Source organism: Pongo abelii, chromosome 13 (assembly GCF_028885655.2).
Source record: "Pongo abelii isolate AG06213 chromosome 13, NHGRI_mPonAbe1-v2.0_pri, whole genome shotgun sequence".
Taxonomy (NCBI): Eukaryota; Metazoa; Chordata; class Mammalia; order Primates; family Hominidae; genus Pongo; species Pongo abelii.
The window spans coordinates 90924062-90949174 of NC_071998.2; the positions used below are offsets into that span (position 1 = coordinate 90924062).

At 40.1% G+C, this 25113-nt stretch overlaps 1 long non-coding RNA gene across 1 annotated transcript; it reads right to left on the minus strand.

Annotated features, from left to right (window-relative positions):
• Window positions 1-4784: 4784 nt before the first annotated feature.
• Window positions 4785-25079, minus strand: LOC103891507 (uncharacterized). The gene is made up of 4 exons (XR_008509887.2): window positions 25034-25079; window positions 21272-21378; window positions 13366-13491; window positions 4785-5163 (listed from the first exon to the last, which is right to left on the minus strand). It is a non-coding gene; the product is annotated as an uncharacterized LOC103891507 (long non-coding RNA).
• Window positions 25080-25113: the final 34 nt, after the last annotated feature.

The window sequence follows — 25113 nt, forward strand, 5'->3', positions numbered from 1 at the left end:
GCTTTTGGTCTTTTAGACATGAAGTCCTTGCCCCTGCCTATGTCCTGAATGGTATTGCCTAGGTTTTCTTCTAGGGTTTTTATGGTTTTAGGTCTAACATTTAAGTCTTTAATCCATTTTGAATTAATTTTTTTATTCAAAAAATGCCTCAGGATGACAAGAAACTTATATATGAACTAGAAGGAAGTTGGGCTCTGCACCCATCTTGGGATACTTGCTCACAATTTGTGAGGAACATACTAAATATGACACCATTTCTATTGTTCTTGCTATGTAACAAACCACTCTAAAAACTTAGTGGCATAAAACAACAATCTTATTGTCCTCATGGTTTCTGTGGATCAGGAATGTGGACAGAGTACAGCAGAGGTGGCTTGTTTACCTTCTCTGATGTCTGGGCCTCAGCTGGGAAGGCTTGAAGGCTGGGAATGACTTGATGGCTGGGGTTGCAGTCATCTGGAGGTGTCTTTGCAGTTGATGCTGGCTGTGGCTGGGACTTCAATTGAGCTGTCAGCTGGAAAAAATACAGTGGCTTCTCCATGTGGTGTCTCTGTATGAGCTACTTTGGTTTTCCTCACAGCTTGGTGGTGGTGAAATTTTATCACTTTTTATCATCTAACCTAAGTCACATCTAAGTGAAGTCACACAGCATCACTTCTTCCAAAGTCACAAACCCACCCAGATTCTAGGGAAGAGAGTTTAGATTCCACTTCTCTATGAAAAGAGAACAGAAGTCATATTGTTAAAAAAAAAAAAAAACATGTGGAGTGGGAATTATTCTTTTGATCATCTCTGGAAAATATAATCTGTCTTAGATGAATGGTCCTACTGAATTTCTCTTTTGCCTGAACCTTGGAAAATTCTTCTTATGTCCCTCAATAGTTGGGACTCAAAAGCCAAATGAGTAAGGTATTGCTGTATTTGGGAGTCCAATAGGACAGCATTTCTATAAAAGTTCCACTGGGAAAGACTGGGTGGATGATATGTAATTACCGGGAATATGAAAATCTCACAAGACAGAGAGTTAAAGAATAGAAACAAAACAATTTTGGAAAAACCAGAAGCAATGGAAACAGACCCTGCTTGGAGGAGCAATAGAGAAAAATGGTGGCAAAATGAAGACTGGGGAGAAATGGCAGATCAATAAACGCCACAAAAGAAAAAAAATAATTTCTGTGAAATATAAATAAACCTTGGGCAAAATTAACCAATCTTAATTTAGAAGCTGGAAGAAAGTTTTTTTCAGTTAGGGAGGCCATTAAGTGAAATTATTTGTTGTTAATGTGTATTAACACTAAGCATTCTGTCATATTTGGAAGTGACAGCTCAAATGGGGATTAGACATAGACCATACTTCTTTTATTTCTTTCTTTTTCTTTTCTTTTTTTTTTTTCTTTTTTTGAAACAGAGTCTTACTCTGTTGCCCAGGCTGGAGTACAGTGGCATGATCTCAGCTCACTGCAACCTCTACCTCCTGGGTTCAAGCGTTTCTGTTACCTCAGTCTCCCAAGTAGCTGGGACTACAGGTGTGCGCCACCACGCCCAGCTAATTGTGTGTGTGTGTGTGTGTGTGTGTGTGTGTGTATATATATATATATATTTTTTTTTTAGTAGAGACGGGGTTTTGCCATGTTGGCCAGGCTGGTCTTGAACTCCTGACCTCAGGTGATCCGCCTGCCTCGGCCTCCCAAAGGGCTGGGATCTTACAGGCGTGAGCCACTGAGCCTGGCCCTGACATGGACCATACTTCTAAGAGATAGTGATAGCTCAGAACTATACAGTAATCCACTATTATTACATCTTATATATCTGTTCGTAGGTATAACACATTCATTATGTATTACACCAAGCAATTCTTGTTTTTTTTTTAAATGTTATATCTTTTACTTACTATGTTAAATATCCAGCCTCCTAATTAGAATGTGTTATCTCTGAATCTAGGTGATACTTCTTGGAGTTTGTCAAACTATTTAGTCATCACTACCTGGAACATTTTAGCACCAGGTGGCAGCAGAATCTGAGGCCTGTGATAAAATTCTTGGGAGGGCACTAAATACCTAATTAAGAATTTACCTCAAACCTAAGGATAGTCAATAAGGAGAAGCAATTGTATTACTTTCTACTCCCCATGTTTAGATCTCTCTCTCTCTCTCTCTCATTTTAGTGAGTGATTATTCAAATTGAGCATACATCCTATTCCCCTCTCCACTAAACACTCACATATACTCTTGCAGACACAGAGAAGAACCAGTCAGCCAAGTAGACTATGCTGGAAGTTAGACTCAGAAGAGCAAGAAGTAGGGTAGCCTAGCTCATAGACAGCCAGCAGGATAAAACCAATTGGAATCTGTTAGGAAAATCCAGGGCCTAAAGAACAGAGACCAAGTTCAAACACCAATTCCAAAGGGCCAGAAGCAGAACCAAAGTCAGGTAGCAGAATGAAACAACGAAGAGATGTCAAGCAAGAGCCAGTAAGACTCTTACTTTAAGAGTGACCTGCCTTTAGAAGTCAGCAAGGGAATGTGCTTGGTTATTTTGAGCTGGCCTAGAGACCAAAGAAACTAGACTCAAGCTGTCTTCTTAAACGTATCCAAGTGTTGAACACATCACCTCTACAAAATTCTACATTCTATATAGGCTGGCCAAAGAACAGAGGCCTGGCAACCCTTTGCTGGTTTTAAGATGCCCTTGCTGGGTAATCCAAATTGGCTGTTTGCAAGCTTGAGGTAACTCCCTCATCAGATGTGAGTGTGAGTGCTAATCTAGTCTTGCCAGAAGACATGGTAGTGATTTGAAATGGCAGTTCCAATTTGCTCTTATTTAAGAAGCAATGCCTTAGTCACTTCAGATTTTGTTTGGCTAGAGCCCGGTACTTAAGCTGTCAACCTGGATAGAGATGCATATTTTTTAAACACAAATACAAAATCATTTCAAAGTCCATTAAACAGATTTTTTTAGTTGGAGAGTAACTCAAAATTGCCAAGCTACTTTATTTTCTGATGCTTTCTTAATCATGATATAGTTCCAAATAGTATTTTTCAATAATTATAATTTCAAAGCATTTTTTAAAGTGGGTGTTAGAGCTTTTAGGCATTTTCAATCCTTTTTTTCTGGTTGCTATAAAGGCCCAGGATTCAGCCTTGGAACATGTATCAGACTCTCCAATTAGATATCATTATTTGAAGAATCCCTAAAAAGTTTTGAATGAAGTCTATTGTAATCTTTCTTTATTCTTGAAGCTTTCCACATAGCTGCATATTTCACTGCATGGCTGTAAAAATGGATTTTCATGTCATACGTTTAAAGAAGAATTGGCAGTCTTTGTTCCAAGGAGTATTTCAGAAGATTTACAGGTGTTAACAGGTGGAAAGATTCTGGGTTTTGCCTTTAGGAAGAAAAGACCAACCGAGCGCGGTGGCTCACACCTGTAATCCCTGCACTTTGGGAGGCTGAGGCGGTTGGATCACTTGAGGTCAGGAGTTCAAGACCAGCCTGACCAACATGGTGAAATCCCTTCTCTACTTAAAAAAAAAAAAAAAAAAAAAAAAAAATTAGCTGGCCAGGGTGGTGGGTACCTGTAATCCCAGCTACTCAGAGGCTGAGGCAGGAGAATTGCTTGAACCCAGAAGGCAGAGGTTGCAGTGAGCCAGGATCGTACCACTGCACTCCAACCTGGGCAACAGAGTGAGACTCTGTCTCAAAAATCCAAAACAAAACAAAAAAACAGAAAAGACCTATTGTGATCAGTAACAGCCTCTTGAGAAGTAGCTGTGTTTATGTCTGGCCTTACAAACCAAGAGGTGGACTGTCTCACAGAACAGGCATTTCTGGACAACTAGCAACAAGATGGAGTCAAAGTACACCATGGAGAAGGGTTGCTAGGTGCCCAAAGAGGCTTTGAAGGGGCAGTACCCTGGTGTGATCTCCATGTTCCAAGGGCTATATCTCAGGAACCTGATTTAGCAGCATAATGACAGTGGATCAATCTCTCCCTCTCTCCGACCCCCAGATGGACATCCACTAACAAGCTCTGATGTATAAATCAGGAAGTTCATCTATTAACTTATAACTGGGTCTTGGATCTTCTGGTAAGTATATATTTTTTTTACCTATAGGTAGATCTACACAGAAAGCCAAACTACTATCAAAAGTCTGTTGCACATAAGCATAGACTCAGTACAAGGGGAGTTAGTGTTTCAAGTGTTTCATAGCTTTTTCTTGGATATAGCCCCATGTACATGTCTTAGTAAGGAACAAACCAGATTAAATCCCTCTCATTTCTTTATCTAAACTTGATCTAATAGCTTTTCTAGTTCTGACATTTTGTATTTAATTTCACTTGATTTCCATTGTCTTCTGGTGCAAATGGAAGCATAACAGGAACTCAAAAGGGTCAGACAAACCACAAGAGCAGAGAACTGTGTCTCAAGATATATGAGGAAGAAGAAAGAGTGCCCTTAACTACTTTCCCTGACTTCAGATCTCTAGACACAGATAAATTATACCATAATGTGCAAGAAACACAGATAGTGTTAGGAATCCTCTGAGACATTTGGAGACATTATAGAGATGAGAAGAGGTGCTTGAACCCTAAAAACAAACAAATGTTCTGATTTCCTAAATAAAGAAATAATCTGAGCCAGAAAGGTCAGGAAAGTAAGTCTCAGGCGAATCTCTGACATAGTTTAAGTAGATTACTGAGCACAGAAAAGAATGCAGTGATCTCCAGTAAGCAGCATGAGTTCAGTACAAATGCTTCAGCCATACCAGCTCACCATTTACTATTTACTTTTCAGACATATTTATTTATTAGTTTGTCAGATTTAAGATTTGAGCCCATATTTAAATAATAAAATCAACTGGATGATATTTTCTTTCTTCGTTGCAAATCAGTTAATGTAGCAGCAATATTTGTTGATCAGAAGTCTGGGTTAAATCCTTTAGTGAGTCCATCCCGACCAGGTGCCACATGTGCCACTCTGCCTTCTGTAGTAGAATTGGAAGGCAACATTTCAGTTCCAGTGAAACTATATTGCCTTTATTTGGAACATCTCTAAATTCCTCTTTAAGAATTTTCTTCTGAAGTTTACTTTTTATTTTTACAGGTAGAAAGTCACTGCCCTTTGGAGAGTAGATGTTTACCTTTTCCAGAAACAGTCAGTTCTATCAGAAACAAAAAGAGATAAACTTTGATCACCTAGTCAATTGAAGGACGGGGTAGAGGGAAAGAGGAATGCAAAGATTAGGGTATACATATAAACCAAAAAAAAATTAAAAAAAAAACAGTTTAGTTGTGGGTCTTGTAAATTGGCCCTAAAAGCAATCGCTAAAGAGAAATTTTTAATAGAGAAAAATGTCCTTAATACTTTTCAAATTCTTAAATATTATCTTGCTTTCAAATGTTTAAAAATGTAAGTTTAAAATGATAAGGCAGACTGAACACAGAAATACATACAGACTTTTCTATACCTTCCTTTCTTCTGATCTAGCAATGTAATCCAAGCATTATAAGTAACTTTTAGTTACAGAACAGATTTCATTTCATTTCAAATGAATTTTTATATGTATGATTTTAAAAATCAGGATAGCAGATTTTATCTTCTAACGTTCTGATAGGCTATAAATCATAGCTCCTTTATTTAAACTTAAACAGAATTTTAAAAACACATGGGAACAAAGATTTAGGTAGTTTTCAGTTTGTATCTTTTGTTAAATTCTTTTGAAAGCAGAATTCAAACTTTAAATGCAAAAATTTTGTTGCATTTATTGTCACATCATATTCAAGTGTTATGTTATACGTGACTTTAACAGAATTTTAAGTTAGGAGATGGGCAGTAATGTTAGAAAGTAACATCTGTAACATTACTTTTCCAATATATCTCATCCATGCAAATGTCTCCTGTGGACATTTCAAATAATCTTCACCAAAAGTTAACTAAATAAGAAATAAAAAATAAGAAATGATATTTATCTATTTATAATTAATCTTTTTCCTGATTTACAAAACTACATATAATTCAACAACATTTTATAAAAGCAAGGGAAGGATTAAAAATAAACTGAATGTGGGAAAAATTAGCCAGGGCTGAAGCAGGGATTCATATTCATGCTTTGAAGTCCTATGTACTTGGTTAAATTTAGCTTAGGCTTTCTAACAGTCATTGCAAAGAAGGAAACAATCAGTTCCATTATTCACAAGTTTTTTAAAAAGTGCTATTTAGAGGGGTACAACACTCCAGGTTCTTGAAGCCTGAGGCTTGCGAAGCTCAATCATCTGCTAGCCAAAAATACTTCCTGATAGTAAGCTGGTTGAAAGCTGAATTAAGTACTGTATTTTGTCAGGAGGGCCTAAAATATGTCATTCCTCTGCTCTAAAACCTTCAGTGGCCCTCCGCTGCCTATACATTAACTATACATTTCTTGATCTGATATTTGAAGCCATCCTTAAAACCAAGTCAAGGTGAGCTCCCTGAAGGCAGATAGCATTTCTTATTCATTATCATATTACTAGCATTGTCACAGGTCCAGTGACAATGTAGGTGTCAACAGATGCTCAGAAACAACTCTTTTATACAGGGACTCTCAATCACCCAAGAAAATTGGCAGAAACCTCTCCAGTCATCTTTTCTCTACCTGTAAGGCCTTCCTCTGCCAGATCTGCCAGTTAAATGCTGACCAATTTCTTCAAAATCAATAATAATATCTTCATCACCAATAATAGCTACAATAATATCACTTTGTATTTGTATTGTGCAGACACAAAGTGCAGACACAAGTGCAGACACAAAAAATCCAATTCTATTCTCATAATCAGCCTTGCTTTGTAGTCAGGGCAGGGATCATGGTCCCAGCTCCACAATGCAAAAAATCACATCTTGTACAAGATCACATGCTTATTATATGGGAGATAACATTTCCTCCTGATTTCCACAACAGGTTGTGGTCTTTTTCTCTTCTTCAAACCCTTGTGGCATTCAGTTTGGCATCTCTTATCAAAATAACTCCATTCATTTTATATAGTCCTTTATAGTTTATAAAAAATGGATTCTCATCCAAAATTCCTATTTTTTTTATTTTTACAACTTCATTTGGAAAAAATTAATCCTCCCCTTACTGTGAGGACCCTGCTGCTTTCTCCGCTCTCTCTAAAAATATAAAAAGTGAAAGCTACTCAGTAGATTTCATCACCATCACTGCATTCATTTTATCATCTGCCAAGAACAATAGAAACTAACATTTTTAAGGTTTCTACTCTCTGGAAGGTTCTGGGATAATTTTTAAATAGATAATACTGCTTTATTTTACTTCTTTGCCCTTAGACTGTTAAATTTCACACACACACATGCACACGTGCACACACACACACACACACACACCCTGAAACGGCCCTAATCTGAAAATAAAGTATGTACTCTCCTGCTCTATGGACACTTTGACCAATGGGGAAAGAGAACAGGAGTAGTGGTGACGAAAAGGAACTTAAATCCTTTCTGAAACTCTGCTACAGTGAATGATTTAAGAACCAAGTCTAGCTGGAGTCCATCAGGGGGATCCAGAATGTGTTGACAAGAGCTGCCAGTTAGGGGAATTCCTGGTGAAGACACCCTCAGGTAGGAAAAGACCCCAGCAGAGAGATTTTGATGAGGAGACTCTTCATCCTTCACCTTGGTTCTGAGTGACAGCTCCAAGCCAGAAGAAGGCTGGAGAACAGAACCAAACTGGAAGCCACCACCAGAAATCTTTTGGGTTTGAGGACTGGAAAGTCCCTGTGTTAAGATGCAGCACTACACAACTCCAGGGGGCACTCTTCACATGGCCCACACTGTACACATGGCCTTGGAGTTATGCAACATGGGGTCCTCCTCATGGTATCTGGCCCGGTTCTCCCATTCCACTGACTGCATGTCCCCCTCGACAGGGGACATCCATGTCGAGACCCTCAAGGGAACTGGGAACTTTCAAGCTTTCATTACTCATTTCATGATTTGGTGCTTGGCATTTTGATTTCAGTTCACTTTATGGCTTTTCCTTGAATAAGATTTTAAAGATATATATGATGGGGAGCACTGGGATTCTCTAGACATGCTAAGCAGGAACTCAAAAGTGAGTATCATGCCAATTGTGTGATTCCTCCCATAGCGTAACTCAGGCTCCTGATGGCAAAGATTTCTCTGGAAAAAAGGTCAACTTCATCCAGACTCTGTGGTCTCCATTCTTTTAGCTATGTTTTTCTGTGAAAAGCATTACCTTTTGAGAAAAGCAAATTAGAAATTATTCTAACTTATATATGGGGCCCAGCAATAATTTCCCATCCACGCTTCAGGTCTGTAGTTCCCAAAACTGACTATACTTTAGAAACGTTTACGGAAAATATATTGACATCTACTTCAGGACAAGTCAAGATCTCTGAAGGTGGGGCCCAGGCAACTACATCTTTTTTTTTTTTTTTTTCTTTTTGAGACGGAGTCTCACACTGTCGCCGGGCTGGAGTGCAATGGCGCAATCTTGGCTCACTGTAACCTCCACCTCCCAGGTTCAAGTGATTCTCCTGCCTAAGCCTCCGGAGTAGCTGGGATTACAGGTGCCCCCCAGCACGCCCAGCTAATTTTTTGTATTTTTAGTAGAGACAGGATTTCACTATGTTGGCCAGGCTGTTCTCGAATTTCTGACCTCGTGATCCACCCGCCTCGGCCTCCCAAAGTGCTAGGAGCAACTACATCTTTTAAAAGGTTTCTAAGTGATTCGCTGTGCTGTCAGGGTGGTGACCCTGTGCCTCGGGTAGTTTTTTATTCTTCCTCTAATCTCAGCCTCAGTGATAAATTGAGCTTCAGAAGGTTTGCTCAGCTGGAGAAACTCAGTCATGAAACTGGAGGGGACACTAATGAGAACACAAAGGCAATGAGACGAACAGTTCATTTAAAACAAATATTTATCAAGTGCCACATTCCCAGTCATGTACCAGGTGCTGGGAACACAAAATAATTATGACAAAGTCCCTGCCCTCAGAAAGTTTCTGCTCTAGCTGGGAAGACGGGTATGTGAATTACTATAACACAGAGCAAAATTAAATCAAGGTATTATGGGAACACAGGCTGGGAAAATGAGGGAAGGTTTTGGAGGAGAAAATACATTTGAGGTAGGTCTTCAAGGAGGGATAAAGTTCTGATCAATGGAAAAGAGGCAGAAGGCATTCCAAAGAGGTATAGCTTGAGCAAAGGCATAGAGGCAAGAAAGTGGATGGGATATTGAGGAACTATAGGAACCTGGTTCAGAAAATAGTAGCCTATGAGGCTGGAGGTTTTTATTTTTTAATTATTACTTTTAAAATTTTCTCTAGAGATGGGGTCTCATGTTGCCCAGGTTGGTCTCAAACTCCTGGACTCAAGCGATCCTCCTGCCTCAGCTTCCCAAAGTGCTTGGGTTACAGACGTGAGCCACTGCACCTGGTGAGGCTGGAGATTTAAATTTAAATGTGAAGCCAGGCACATTTGTACTACGATTGCACCTGTGAATAGCCACTGCACTCCAGCCTGGGCAATATAGCGAGACCCTGTCTCTTAAAATGTTTTTGAAATTAAAAAAAAAAAATTGGTGGAAGGCCTCAGAAGCCCCCACAAGTAATCTGTAGGTGTTATGAGTTTGTGAATCTATACGGTATGTGTCTTAGATGGAGAGAACACAATAAAGATAAAAACCAAATCGTGCCATGATAAGATCTGAAACAAATAGAAAGATGATCTATATGAACTTTGATAAATACCTCTGAGGTAGTTACTCATCCTGTTTTCGGGCAGCCTTCTCTGATTTTATGCTTTAGCACTTGTAGGTGCTAACTATGAAGCAGAAAGCTGCACAGACAAGCCACTTAAATTATTCATCCTAAATCAAGTTGAGTTTAAGAGTCTTCTCTTGTTACTCCCACTACTCTGAGGGAGCTGGACACACCACTGTTGCATTTTTTTTCTGTGCTTTTTACATATGTTCTCTCTGTTAAGAATGTTATTTCTTCCTTCTGTGATAATGCCCATGTACTGACTAAACTTGTAAGTTGCCAGCTCTGTGTGTTTTTCTATAGCATTTTTGTAGGGACAGCTAATCTAACAGTTATTAATTATACTGTGTTTAGTAACATGTCTGTGTTCCCTCCCAGACTGTGAACCCCTGGAAGACAGAAACAGGATCTTTTTAAACTTTCAATCACCAGGACTCAGCACAGTGGCTGACATGCTGGTGGTGCAGACTGAATGACTGAATGAGAAAGCACTTACCAGATGTTGGAAAGATTTAAACTTACCAATTATGTCCTTTAATGTTTAGGTACTGGGATTCGGGAAATTTTTTTCCATATTTAAAACCATTTGCTCAGGTTCAAAACACTTCTCTTCTGAAGTGTTCACTTATATAAGCAAAACGACAGTTGCTGAACCTATCAATTTATTTCCATGAAAGAAGCAACATTTCTCTCTTTAGTACTAATCTGCCAAGGAAATATTAAAGTTAATGTATCTTTGGCTAGAAGTATAAATATTACTCAAAAAGCTCCTAAAAACAACTGAAGCCTACAAAAGGGGAAAAAATCCCGTAAGGGATATGACAATAGAATTTGGGCCTTCCTGGGATAAGAGGAGAGAGGGTGGTGCTCTTTGTGAATTTTGATGATTTCCAGTTCCTTAAATGTATTCCACTACTTGGGGGATTAAAAGGTTTACTGGTGAGAGTGTCAGTTGTCAAAGGACTGAGGACAGATTCTATAATCCTGCAAAAGAGAGCTCCAACAGCTTCTCCGACAGGAATCTTGAAATATTTGTTATCTCAGGAATAATTTTGCCCTATTGTTATACTTCCTTGGTTCTTTAACAATCCTGTTGCCCCTGGAAGAAATAACATGTTTAAGGAAATTAATTTTTGCACCGTTGCTCCCGAATTCTATTTGTAAGGCACCTTGTCTATTACTCCATGCATTTGTATTGGTTTTTGCCTCATGTATTTTGATGCTCTGTTGTTAGGTGTGTACACATTAAGGATTGTTTTGTCCTCTTGGAGAACTGAACTATTTATCATTAGGTAAGTGCTCTTCTTCATCCCTGATAATTTTCCTTGTTCTGAAGTCTGCATTGACTGCAATTACTAGAGCTACTCCAGCTTTCTTTTGAATAGTGTTAGCATATATTATGGGTTGAATTGTGTCCCCTCCCCTAGATTTTTATTGTTGAAGTTCTAACTCCCAATACCTCAGAATGTGACTTGTATATTTGGATACAGGGTCTTTAAAGAGGTATAAAATTAAAATAAGGTCATAAGAATGGGCCCTAATCCACTATGGTTAGTGTCCTTATATGAAGAGGAAATTTGGACACAGACACGAACAGAGGGAACTCTATATGCTTCTCAAGAGGGAGAAGATGGCCATCTACTAGCCAAGGAGACAGGCTAAGAACAGATCCTTCCCTCATGACCCTTGGAAAAAATAATTCTGCCAACACCTTGATCTCAGACTTCTAACCTCCAGATTGTGAGAACATAAATTTCCCTTGTTTAAGCCACCAATTTCTAGAACTTTGTTATGGAAGCCCTAGCTAATGAATACAGCATGGTATCTCTTCCACCATTCCATTACTTTTAACCTACTTGTGTCTTTATAGAGTGAGTTTCTTGGAGACAACATATGGGTCTTGTTTTTTATTGTCTGACAATCACACTCACAAAAAATTGATATATTTGGACAATTCACACTTAAAGTGGCTATTGATGTATTTGGTTTAACATCTACATGTTCCTAATGTTTTCTACTCATTGCACTTGTTCTTTGTTTATTTTTGCTCCCCCTTCTTTTCTATCTTCTTTTGCATATCAATTACACTTCTTCTTGAATTTTTTAAGTAGTTGCCCTAGAGTTTCCAATATACGTTCACAACTGATCTAAGTCCAATTTCAAGTAACACAATGCCACTCTAGAGGTAGTGCAGTTACCTTATTTCCAATTCCTCCCTCCCATCCCTTAAAGCATTTATGCCATTCTTTTGACTTATCCATAAGGTATCATCACCCAATATATTGTTACTGTTATTACTTTAAACAGAGAGCTGAAAGGTTTAAAGCACTGGCGGGACAACAGGACACATACCAAATTACTGTACTAAAAGGTAGACTGATGGGTCAAAAAAACCAGAAAGTCCACATTATAAGGTAGTCATTTGGAGGAAGGAGGCATTAAATCTAGAAATTCTAGAAATATTAGGAGAGGCCATATTTGGTATGAACATGGAAAGATGAGTATGATTTGGACATGCATAGAGGGAAGAGCAATTGGTAGAGAATATGCCAGGTGGAAGGCACAGGATAGGATTGGGGAAAGGACTGGGATTAAAAAACACTGAGAATTTCAATTTGGTTAGAACTAAAGATGTGTGATGGAAAGTAACTGGAAATAAAGTTAGAAAATAAGGTTGGGCTCATGTGGAATTTCTGCTAACTTGCATGTTTGTACGTCTATCATGTGATATTAATTGACATTCATAATAATAATAACTAAGGTACTACAAAATCCAAAGTGCCTTGTAAACTGCTGAGGTAAAAATAACATTTAATATAATTTTAACGCTGTTTGTTTACTGTGTTCTCACTGTAAGCATAGTGTAAAGTTCCATTTTTGAGGAGGAGTTAGGATGGTAACGGATGTGAATAAGAGGAATTAAAGTCAATGGACAAAGCAAAAATTACATAGTCAAAATTACCCTTGAAAATTCTTTAAATTGCCCAAAAGGTTCATTAAGCATGACTTTATAAATACTATTTTATGCAATAATCTTAGGCACACTAAATTGTGAGAATAACTAAACTAGCTAATCTAAAGAACAAAAAGGGGAAGAGGGAAAAAGGGAACAAAATTTATAAGCAGATGTCTGGGCATTTATAAAATGATTATCAAATTCCTCTGTAGTGAATGGGAAGGTGTTTACTCATTTGGGTTTGCTATAAAGCCTCTTTAACCTTACTATATATATGAACAGACTGTTTGGTGATGGTGTGTGTGGTGGCAGGGGACAATAAAGCAGATAGTGGTGAGGTTTAAGTACTAAAGTCAGTGGATTCATTATATACATATGTTTAAATTGATATCATAAGATAGTAGAAACATGGGATTTTGTGTCTACAATAGTTAGAATTATCTAGATTGAAAGTAGAACTTTATTTGAGCTAGTTAAAACAAAGAAAAATGAGGGATAGATTGGAGGGAGGTGGAGCCAGATGGCTGAATAGACACCTTCAATGAACATCTCCCCTCCAGGAATAGCAAATTGAAAAACTATCCACACAAGAAAGCCCTTTTGTAAGAACCAAAAATCAGGTGAGTGATCACAGTACCTGGTTTAAACAGCTTATCAAGGAAGGGCACTGAAGAGGGTAGGAAAGACAGTCCTGAACTGCTGACACCACCCCTTCTCCATCCTCCAGCAGCAGCTGTATGGTGAGGAGAGAGAATCTGTATGCCTGGGGGAGGAAGAGCACAGTGATTGTGAGACTTTGCATTGGAACTCAGTGGTGCCTGAGTGGAAAGCAACACAAGAAAGAGTTTAGCTGGTGCTCACAGAGGGAGCATTTAGACCTGCCCTAGCCAGAGGGGGATCATCCATCCCAATAGTCAGAACCTGAGTTCCAGCAAGCCACATGACCATGGGCTAAAGTGCTCTAGGACCCTAAATAAACTTGAAAGACAGTCTAAGCAACAAGGACTGCATTTCCTGGGCAAGTCCTGGTACTGTGCTGGACTCAGAGCCAGTGGACCTGGGGGGCACGTGACCTAGTGAGACCCCAGCTGGGGTGGCCAAGGGAGTGCTTGTGTCAAACCCCCTTAACCCTGGGCAGCACAGCTTGCAGCTCCAAAAGAGACTCCTTCCTTCCACTTGAGGAGAGGAGGGGGAAGAGCAAAGAAGACTCTGTCTTGCAACTTGTATACCATCTCAGCCACAGTAGAACAGGGTACCAGGAAGAGTCCTGAAGCCCCCAAACCAGTCCTAGTTCGTGAACATTTCTAGACACTGTGGGCCAGAAGGGGACCCTCTGCCTTAAAGAGAAGGACACAGTTATGGCAGGATTCATCTCTTGCTGACTAAAGAGCACTTGGGCCTTGAATAAACACCAGCGGCAGCAAGGCAGTACTTGTCACAGGACTTGGATGAGACTGAGTGCTGTGCTAGCTTCAGGTGTGACCCAGCACATTCCCAGCTGTAGTGGCTACGGAGAGAGACTCCTTCGGTTTAACGAAAGGAGAGGGAAGAGTAAGCCTTGCAGCTAGCTTGGCCACAGTAGGGTAAAGCACCAAGTGGGCTCCTGGGGTCTCTGATTCCAGGACTTTGCTCCTGGATGGTATTTCTCAACTAACCCTGGGCCAGAGGGGAGCACACTGCCCTAAAGAGAGACCCAGGCCTGGCAGCATTCACTGCAAGCTGACTGAAGAGCCCTTGGGACTTGAGTAAACCAAGCAGTACTTGCTATAGGCCTGGGGTGGTGGTGGTCATGGGGAGAAACTCCTTCTGCTTGAGGAAAGGAGAGGTAAGAGCGGAAAGGACTTTGTCTTGTGGCCTAGGTGCTAGCTCAGCCACAGTAAAATACAGCACTAAGGAGCTGCCTAAGGTTCCCAGCTCCAGGCCCTGGCTCCCAGATAGCATTTTTGGACCTGCCCTGGGCTGAGGGGCACCTATAGTCCTGAAGGGAAGGACAGAAGGCTGGCTGGATTTGCCACCTGCTGACTGAAGAGCGCTTGAGCCTTGAGTGAACACTGGCAGTAGCCAGACAGTGGCTGCTGCAGGCCTTGGGCAAGACTTAGTGCTATGCTGGCTACAGGTATGACTCAGCACAGTCCCAGTGGTGGTGGTTACGGGGGTGCTTGTGTCACTCCTCCCCCAGATCCAGGAAGCTCATCATGGAGAGACTCCATTTATTTGGGATAAGTAAGAAAAGTGAACAAGAGTCTCTGCCTGGTAATCCAGGGAATTCTCTTAGCTCTTACCCAAGACCACCAAGGCAGTACATCTACGAGTCTGCAAGAGTCACAGCACTACTGGGCTTAGGGTGGCCCCTAATGCAGATATGCTTGCAGTGAACAGAGACTTACATCACAACACTCAATTCCCTCTGAATACGTGGAAATCCTTCCCAAGAAGGATAGATACAAACAAGCTCAGACTGCAAAGACTACACCTAACTCTTCAATGCCTAGACATTGCTGAATATCCACAAGCATCAAGACCATCAAGGAAAACACGAACTCACTAAACAACATAAATAAGGCACCAGTGACCAATTCTGGAGTGACAGAATTACATGAACATTCAGACAGAGAATTCAAAATAGCTCTTTTGAGGAAGTACAACAAAATTCAAGATAACACAGAGAAGGAATTCAGAATCATATCAGATAAATTTAACAGAGATTCAAATAATTTTTAAAAACCAAGCAGAAATTCTGAAGCTAAAAAATTCAACTGACATACTGAAGAAGGAATCAGAGTATCTCAACAACAGAACTGATCAAGCAGAAGAAAGAATGAGTGAGCCTGAAGATAGGCTACCTGAAAATACACAGTCACAGGCGACAAAATAAAAAAAGAATAAAAAAGAATAAGGCATGCCTATAGGATCTAGAAAATAGCCTGAAAAGGGCAAATCTAAGAGTTACTGGCTTTAAAGAGAAGGTAGAGAGAGATTGGGGTAGAAAATGTATTAAAAGGGATAATAACAGAGAACATTCCAAACCTAGAGAAAGATATCAGTATTTAAGCACAAGAAGATTATAGAACACCAAGCAGATTTAACCCAAAGAACACTACTTCAAAGCATTTAATAATCAAACTCGCAAAGGTGAAGGAAAGAAAGAACCTTAAAAGCAGCCAAAGAAAAGAACCAAATAACATACAAAGGAGCTCCAATATGTCTGGCAGCAGACTTCTCAGTGGAAAACTTACAGGTTTGACATGGCAGTACATATGGTGTGACAGAGTGGCATGACATATTTAAAGTGATGAAGAAAACACTTTTATCCTAGAATAGTATATCCGGTAAAAAATATCCTTCAACCATGAAGAATAAATAGAGACTTTCCCAGAGAAACAAAAACTGAGGGATTTCATCAACACCGAACTTGTCCTACAAGAAATGCTAAAGGGAGTCCTTCAATCTGAAAGAAAAGGATGTTAAGCAATAAGAAGTGATCTGAAGGTACAAAACTCACTGGTAATAATAAGTAAACAGACAAAAACGGAAGTTTTTTCTTAAGACAGGGTCTAGCTTTGTTGCCCACCCAGCCTGCAGTGCAGTGGTGCTATTAATAACACAGCTCACTGCATCCTCAACTCCTGGGCTCAGGTGATCCTCCCACCTCAGCCTTCCAAGTAGCTGGGACCACTGGCTCATGCCACCGTGCCTGGCTTATTTTTAAAAAAATTTTTGTAGAGACAGGGTCTTGCCACGTTGCCCAGGCTAGTCTCAAACACATGGGCTCAAGGTGTTGAGACTGCCTGGGCAACATTGCCAAAACTGTCTTGCCCTCCCAAAGTGCTGGGGTTATAGGCATGAGCTACTGTGCCCAGCCAAACACAGAATATCGTAACACTGTAACTGTGGTATGGAAATTACTCATGTCTTGAGCAGAAATACTAAAATATGAACCTATCAAAAATAATAATTACAACAACTTTTCAAGACACGGACAGTGTAAGATATAAATAAGAACACCAAAAAGTTAAAAAGCAAGCAGTTAAAGTGTAAAGTGAAGTTGAAGTGTAGAGTTTTTATTACTCTTCTCTTTGCTTATTTGTTTGTTTTTATAACCAGTGTTTAGTTGTTATCAGCTTAAAATAATGGGTTACAAGCTGTTATTTCCATGCCTCATGAGAACCTCAAATTTAAAAACCTACAGCAGATACACAAAAATTAAAAAGCAAGAAATTGGAACATACCACCAGAGAAAATACTCTTCACAAAAGGAAGGAAGGGCGGGAGGGAGGGAGGAAAGAAAGCAGGCAGGCAGGCAGGCAGGGAGGGAAGACCACAAAACAACAAGAAAACAAATTATAAAATGGCAAAAGTAAGTCCTTACTTATTGATAGTAACATTTAATACAAACAGACTAAACTCACCAATCAAAAAGACACAGAGTAGTTGAACTAATTTAAAAAGACACAAAGATCTGTTGTCTACAGGAAACACACTTTACCTATAAAGACACATGGATTGAAAATAAAGAGATGGAAAAAAATATTCCATGCCAACTGAAACAAACAAACAAAAAAAGAGCAGGAGTAGCCATTTGTGCTTTTTTTTTTTTTTTTTTTTTTGAAATGGAGTCTCGCTCTGTTGCCCAGGCTGGAGTGCAGTGGCATGATCTCAGCTCACTGCAACCTCTGCCCTACTGGGTTCAAGCAATTCTCCCACCTCAGCCTCCTGAATAGCTGGGATTACAGGCACATGCCACCACGCCTGGTGAATTTTTGTATTTTCAGTAGAGATGGGGTTTCACCATGTTGGCCAGGCTGGTCTTGAACTACTGACCTCAAGTTATCTGCCCATTTCGGCCTCCCAAAGTGCTGGGATTACAAGCAGGAGCAGCTATATTTTTATTAGACAAAAGATTTCAGACAAAGTCCATAAAAAGAGACAAAGAAGGTCATTATATAATGATAAACGGGTCAATTCAGAAAGAGAATTTAGTAATTCTAAACATATATGCACCTAACACTGGAGAGCACCCAGGTATACAAAGCAAATATTATTAAAACTAAGGTCAGAGATAGACCCCAATACAATGATAGCTGGAGACTTCAACACCCCATTTTCAGCATTGGACACATCACCCAGACAGAAAATCAACAAGGAAACACTAGATTTAATCTGTACTATAGACCAAATGGATTTAATAGATATTTACAGAACATTTCATCTAATGCCTGTAGAATACACATTCTTCTCTTTATTATATGAATCATTCTCAAGGATAGGTCGTATATTAGGTCACAAAACAAGTCTTAAAACACTCAAAAAAAATCAGAATAATATCAAGGGCCTTCTCTGACCATAATGGAATAAAACTAGAAATCAAAAACAAGAGGAACTTTGGAAACTATACAAACACATGGAAATTAAATAATAGGCTCTTGAATGACCAGCAGGTCAATGAAAAAATTAAGAAGGAAATTTAAAATTTCCTAAAACAAATGAAAATGGAAACATGACACACCAAAAGCCATGAGATACAGCAGAAGCAGTACTAAGAGGAAAGTTTATAGCAATAACCACCTAATAAAAAAGGAGAAAAACTTCAAACAACCCAACAATGCATATTAAAGAACTAGAAAACAAGAGCAAACCAAACCTCAAATTAGTAGAAGAAAATAAATAATAAAAATCAGAGCAGAAATAAATGATATAAAAATGAACAAAACAATACAAATGATCAATAAAATGATAAGGTGGTTTTTTGAAAAGATAAATAAAGTCAATCAACTTTTAGCTAGACTAAGAAAAAAGAGAGAAGACCCAAATAAATAAAATCAGAGACAAAAAAGGAGACATTATAATCTAAACTGCAGAAATTCAAAAGATCATTAGAGACTACTATGAGCAAGTATATGCCCATAAATTGGAAAATCTAGAAGAAATGGACAAATTTCTAGACACATACAACCTGCCAAGATTGAACCATGAAGAAGTCCAAAACCTGAACAGACCTATCATAAGTAATGAGATTGAAGCTGTAATAAAAAGGCTTCCAGCAAAGAAAAGCCCACTCAGGGGCCCTGTCTGCTCCTGGACCAATTCCCTGTGGTCAAGGGTAGGAAGGGGTTCATGCTGGTACAACAGAGACTCATAACTGTTAGCATTCAGATCTGGAGGGGAGGAGCAGTTCCTGGGCTTTTCTTTGCAGTTCTCAGAAAAGTAATGGGCCAGGAAGATAACCTATTAGGTCTATATCATTGTGCCAAATTTGGATTTTATTTCAGATTCTTCATATACTTGCTTTATGATACTAGAAAATTTATTGCTTAATTCATGTAAAATACATCGTTTTCCTAGGATGTTCCAGGAACCGTACTAGGTTCTAAGTAAATAATAATGTATATCTTTCCTCAAGAAACTTAGAATCTAGTAGAGTCACAGATAAGAAGATGAAGAATTCGACTAATTATGATAAGGACCTTTATAGGGATAAGCATAGATTGCTGTAGTAGCTTATAAGGGGACATTAAACCTGGACCTGAGAGGGTGAGAGTATTAGTCTGTTTTCACGCTGCTGATAAAGACATGCCCGAGACTGGGAAGAAAAAAAGATTTAATTGAACTTACAGTTCCACATGGCTAGGGAGGCCTCAGAATTATGGCAGGAGGTGAAAGGCACTTCTTACATGGTGGTGACAAGAGAAAATAAGGAAGATGCAAAAGCGGAAACCCCTGATAAAACCATCAGATCTCATGAGACTTATCCACTACTACGAGAACAGTATGGAGGAAACTGCCCCCACGATTCAAATTATCTCCCACCAGGTCCCTCCCACAACACGTGGGAATTATGGGAGTAAAATTCAAGATGATATTTAGACAGGGACACAGAGCCAAACGATATCATTCAGCCCTTGGACCCTCCAAATCTCATGTCCTCACATTTCAAAAGCAACTATGCCTTTCCAACAATCCCCCAAAGTCTTAACTCATTTTAGCATTAACCCAAAAGTCCACAGTCCAAAGTCTCATCTGAGACAAGGCAAGTCTCTTCTGCCTATGAACCTGTAAAATCAAAAGCAAGCTATTTACTTCCTAGATACAATGGGGTACAGGTAGTAGGTAAATACAGCTGTTACAAATGGGAGAAATTGGCCAAAACAAAGGGGTTACAGAGCACATGCCCTGTAACAGAAATCCAGTGGGGCAGTCAAATTCTAAAGCTCCAAAATGATATCCTTTGACTCCACGTCTCATATCCAGGTCACCCTGAGGCAAGAGGTAGGTTCCATTGTCTTGGGCAGCTCTGTCCCTGTGGCTTTGCAGGGTATACCACCCCTCTTGGCTGCTTTCACGGGCTGGTGTTGAGTGTCTGTGGCTTTTCCAGGTGCACAGTGCAAGGTGTCAGTGAATCTACCATTCTGGGGTCTAGAGGGACGGTGGCCCTCTTCTCACAGTTCCACTAGGTAGTGCCACAGTAGGGTCTCTGTGTGGGGGCTCCAACCCCACATTTCCTTTCTGTACGGCCTTAGCAGAGGTTCTCCATGAGGACCCCACCCCTGCAGCAAACTTTTGCCTGGGCATCCAGGCATTTCCATACATCCTCTGAAATCTAGGCGGAGGTTCCCAAACCCCAGTTCTTTACTTCTGTGCACTTGCAGGCTCAAAACCACGTGGCAGCTGCCAAGGCTTGGGGCTTGCACCCTCTGAAACCACAGCCCAAGCTCCACATTGGCCCCTTTCAGCGACAGCTGGAGCAGTTGAGACACAGGGCACCAAGTTCCTAGGCTGTACACAGCACGAGGACCCTTGGCCCAGCCCATGAAACCATATTTTCCTCCAAGGCCTCTGGGCCTGTGATGGGAAGAGCTGCTGTGAAGACCTCTGACATGCCCTGGAAACATTTTCCCCATTGTCTTGGCGATTAACATTTGACTCCTCATTACTTATGCAAATTTCTGCAGACAGCTTGACTTTCTCCTCTGAAAATGGAATTTTCTTTTCTGTCACATTGTCAGGCTACAAATTTTCCAAACTATTATGCTCTGCTTCTCTGATAAAACTGAATGCCTTTAACAGCACCCAAGTCACCTCTTGAATACTTTGCTGTTTAGAAATTTCTTCCACCAGATACCCTAAATCATCTCTCTCAAGTTCAAAGCTCCACAAATCTCTAGGGCAGGGACAAAATGCTGCCAGTCTCTGCTAAAATATAACGAGAGTCACCTTTGCTCCAGTTCCCAACAAGTTCCTCATCTCTATCTGAGACCACCTCAGCCTGGACCTTATTGTTAATATCATGATCAGCATTTTTGTCAAAGTCATTCAACAAGTCTCTAGGAGGCTCCAAACTTTCCCACACTTTCCTGTCTTCTTCTGAGCCCTCCAAACTGTTCCAACCTCTGCCTGATACCCAGTTCCAAAGTTGCTTCCACATTTTTGGGTACCTTTTCAGCAACACCCCACTCTACTGGTACCAATTTACTGTATTAGTCCATTTTCATGATGCTGATAAAGACATACCCGAGACTGGGAAGAAAAGGTTTATTTGGACTTACAGTTCCACATGGCTGGGGAGGTCTCAGAGTCATGGCGGGAGGTGAAAGGTACTTCTTACATGGCAGCAGCAAGAGAAAATGAGGAAGATGCAAAAGTGTGGAAACCCCTGATAAAAACATTAGATCTCTTGAGACTTATTCACTACCACGAGAACAGTATGGGGGAAATCGCCCCCATGATTCAAATTATCTCCCATGATTCAAATTATATCCCACCAGGTCCCTCCCACAACATGTAGGAATTATGGAAGTACAATTCAAGATGAGATTTGGGTGGGGACACAGAGCCAAACCATATCAGTGGGGGAAGCTTCCTAGGTGAGATGACTTTTGAGTCCAACAGAATAAAGAGTAATTTCTTTACTCTGGGGTGGGGGGAAAGAGATGGGGAAAAGCAGGCAAAAAATGGCATTCTAAGAAGAAAGAGTAATAGTTGCAAAATCAATTTGGATTTTTAAAATTGTTTTATTATAGAAATCATAAAGGGATCCTGGTGTGGTGGCACACACCTGTAATCCTAGCACTTTGGGAGGCTGAGGTAGGAGGATCGCTTGAGCTCAGGAATTGGAGACTAGACTGGGCAACACAGGGAGTCCCAATTTCTAGAAAAATAAAATTAGCCCAGCATAGTGGCATACACCTGTGGTTCCAGCTTCTTGGCAAGCTGAGGCGGGAGGAGGTCAAGGCTGCAGTGAATCATGATCATCCCCACTGCACTCTAGTCTGGGTGACAAAGCAAGACTCTATCTCAAAACAAAACACGAAGGAAGGAAGGAAGGAAGGGAGGGAAGGAAATAAGAAAGGAAACGAAAAGAAAGGGAAGGAAGGAAGGAAATAAGAAAGGAAAGGAAAAAAGGGAAGGAAGGAAGGAAATAAGAAAGGAAAGGAAAAGAAAGGGAAGGAAGGAAGGAAAAAAGAAAGAAAAGAAAGAAAGACAAGAAAGAGAAAGAAAGAGAAAGAAATCATAATGGGATTTTGATAAATTTTTAAATTAGTTTAGTGGAAATGGACAACTTTACAATATTGACTGTATTATTTTTCCACATATTCAAGTCTTTACTTGTATCTTTTATGGAAATATGGAAGTCGGTTAAAGTATAAATACTGTTGGGTAAGATTTGAGTCTTACTCCTGTTATGTAGTATATGGGACTTGGACCTTGGTCAAGTTACTCTCTAAGCCTTAATTTCCTAGTCTGTATGAAGGGGGTGATTGTAATACCTACTTCATGGGTTGTCATCAGTATTAAATAACATATTGCATGTAAAGCGCCTAACCAAGTGCTTTACACATCACATACAATCAAATAAAAAGCTACTTCTTCCCCCCTCCCTTTTTAAATGGCTTTACTTAGGTATAATTGACACACAATAAGCACTTATACATAAACATATTTACAGTGTACAATTTGGTAAGTTTTGACATATATATACATCCATGCAACTATTACCACAATCAAGATAATGAACATTTCTATCACCCCCAAAGTTTCCTCATGCCCCTTTGTGATCCTTCCTTCCACCCCTATCCCTCATCTAGCTATTATTCTCAATTCTTCAAATAGGTCTTGTAATTCCTTATAAACGCAAACTTGATTTCTGTTATTTTTGAATGTAATCTTTCTCCCAGTACATTTCAATTTTTTTTTTTTTTTTGAGACAGGGTGTCAGTCTTTTCTCCAGGCTGGAGTGCAGTGGTGGGATCATAGCTCATTGCAGCCTCAAACTCCTGGGCTCAACTGATCCTCCTGTCTCAGCCTCCTGAGTAGTTGGGATTATAGGTACATGCCACCATACCCAGCTACGTTTGTTTTTTTGTTTTTTTTAGAAATGGGGTCTCACTATTTTGCCCAGGTTGGTCTTGAATTTCTAGCCTCAGGCAATCCTCCCTCATTGGCCTCCCGAAGTGCTGAGATTATAGGCATGAGCCATCACGCCCAGTCTTCTTCCCACTACATTTTAAAACTGATGATTGTTGTTTAGGAGAGGTATTTTATAGCCATCTTATTGAATTAGTTTCAATTTATTCCATGGATTTTCCAAGAAAGCAATCAATCATAATACCCTAAAAGAATTTTTTTTTAATTTTCTTTCCAACATATACACTTAATGTTTTGTTTGGACTTGCTGGGTTCAGTTAGGACTTCAGGAAAATGTCGGCCAGTAGTAGCAGGCCTGCCCCTAAAAACTTGATGACCCAGAGTACACAAAAGAGGTCCACACACCATATGTTTGAATATTTAAAGATTATAAATCAAGCTAACAAACAGTTAGATTAAAAAGTTTTGCTCAGGTGTGGTGGCTTACACCTGTAATCCCAGCACTTTGGGAGGCCGAGACGGGCGGATCATGAGGTCAGGAGATCAAGACCATCCTGGCTAACATGGTGAAACTCCATCTCTATTAAAAATACAAAAAATTAGCAGGGCGTGGTGGCACACGCCTGTAGTCCCAGCTACTCAGGAGGCTGACGCAGGAGAATCTATTGAATCCGGGAAGTGGAGGTTGCAGTGAGCTGAGATCACGCCACTGCACTCCAGCCTGGGCAAAAGAGCAAGACTCTGTCCAAAAAAAAAAAAAAAGGTTTTATCCTACTACTTTGACACACCTAACTTACGGCAAACATACATATAAAAACCTAGAAGTCCAGGTCCAAATTTAGAATCTTTGAGTACCACACCTCCCGATTTTGTAACTAAGGAAGCTTTTTCAGAACTTAACACAAATGATCTTTTATTTCAAAAGATCTTATTTCACTGATCCTTGCATAAAAAACATTTTCTCACAGTATTGCCTAATACTTTAATTTTTCTCCTTAAAATCAAAATTTGATAAATACATTCTGGGGCTCATTGTAAAACTAACATCAGCATACATTATGTCCCCAAAGAAAATCCAAATTGCTTGGTAGATTTGGTGCTTTGTTTTAGAAATTGTCTTTCAAGGCTTTTTAAAGGACCTACAGGCCCCTAATCTTCCCTGTTTACCTCCTACTCTACTGGAAGACCCTAAGAACTGAGTTTCCTTAACTGTGGTTTGAACATCCTGATCACTTCTGAGACAATGCCATTAGTGAATACATTCTAAGCACGTCATCTGAATATTAACAGACATCTTTTTAAAAGGGCTGGATCTGGAAGTTAGGCCATGAAGAGAGAAGGACCTGTGACTTGGACAAGGCTGGCCACCTGCTTGTTCATGTGGTTGCAGCTGGTCTAACTGGAGTAACTTGGGAAGGAAATTAGGACATCCAGTTGGAGTTCCAGCTCTGTCATAAGCTGGCTGAACTGGAGCGAGTCACTTAAAACTCTTTGTTAAACCCCAGAGTCATAATCTATAAAATCGGGATAAAGACGTTTGCCTTAAGCCCTCCACCAGTTTTTGGAGGAAACCACAATTTGCTGAGCTTTAATTTTTACACCTGTTGCAATTAAGATGGCACTCCTGCCCTGTCCACTTCACAGGGCTTTTGGGGACGGGATGGGGAGGCACAACCTTTCTGAGCTTCAGTTTCAAAACAGAGCTAAGAATACATGCCCAACCCGCAAATAAAATTCTAGGAAGAACAGAGGAAAATGGACAGGAAAACTGCAAAATGCAGTCGGCCATACAAGCATGAATTGTCTTAAACACAACAAGCAGACCTAAAGAGGGTTTGTGCGTCTCTCTCCTCTTGGTTCGAGTCACAACCCCATAACGTAAATCAAGACCACTTTTGAAAAAGGCTTTCGCTGTTCTGAGCAGCGTCCGCATTTGTACTCACCTGCGCGCCTCCCGCGCCCGGCCTGGAGGCCTCGCGGGGCGGGGGCGGGGGCGGGGGCGGGGGCGGGGGCGGGGCCCAAC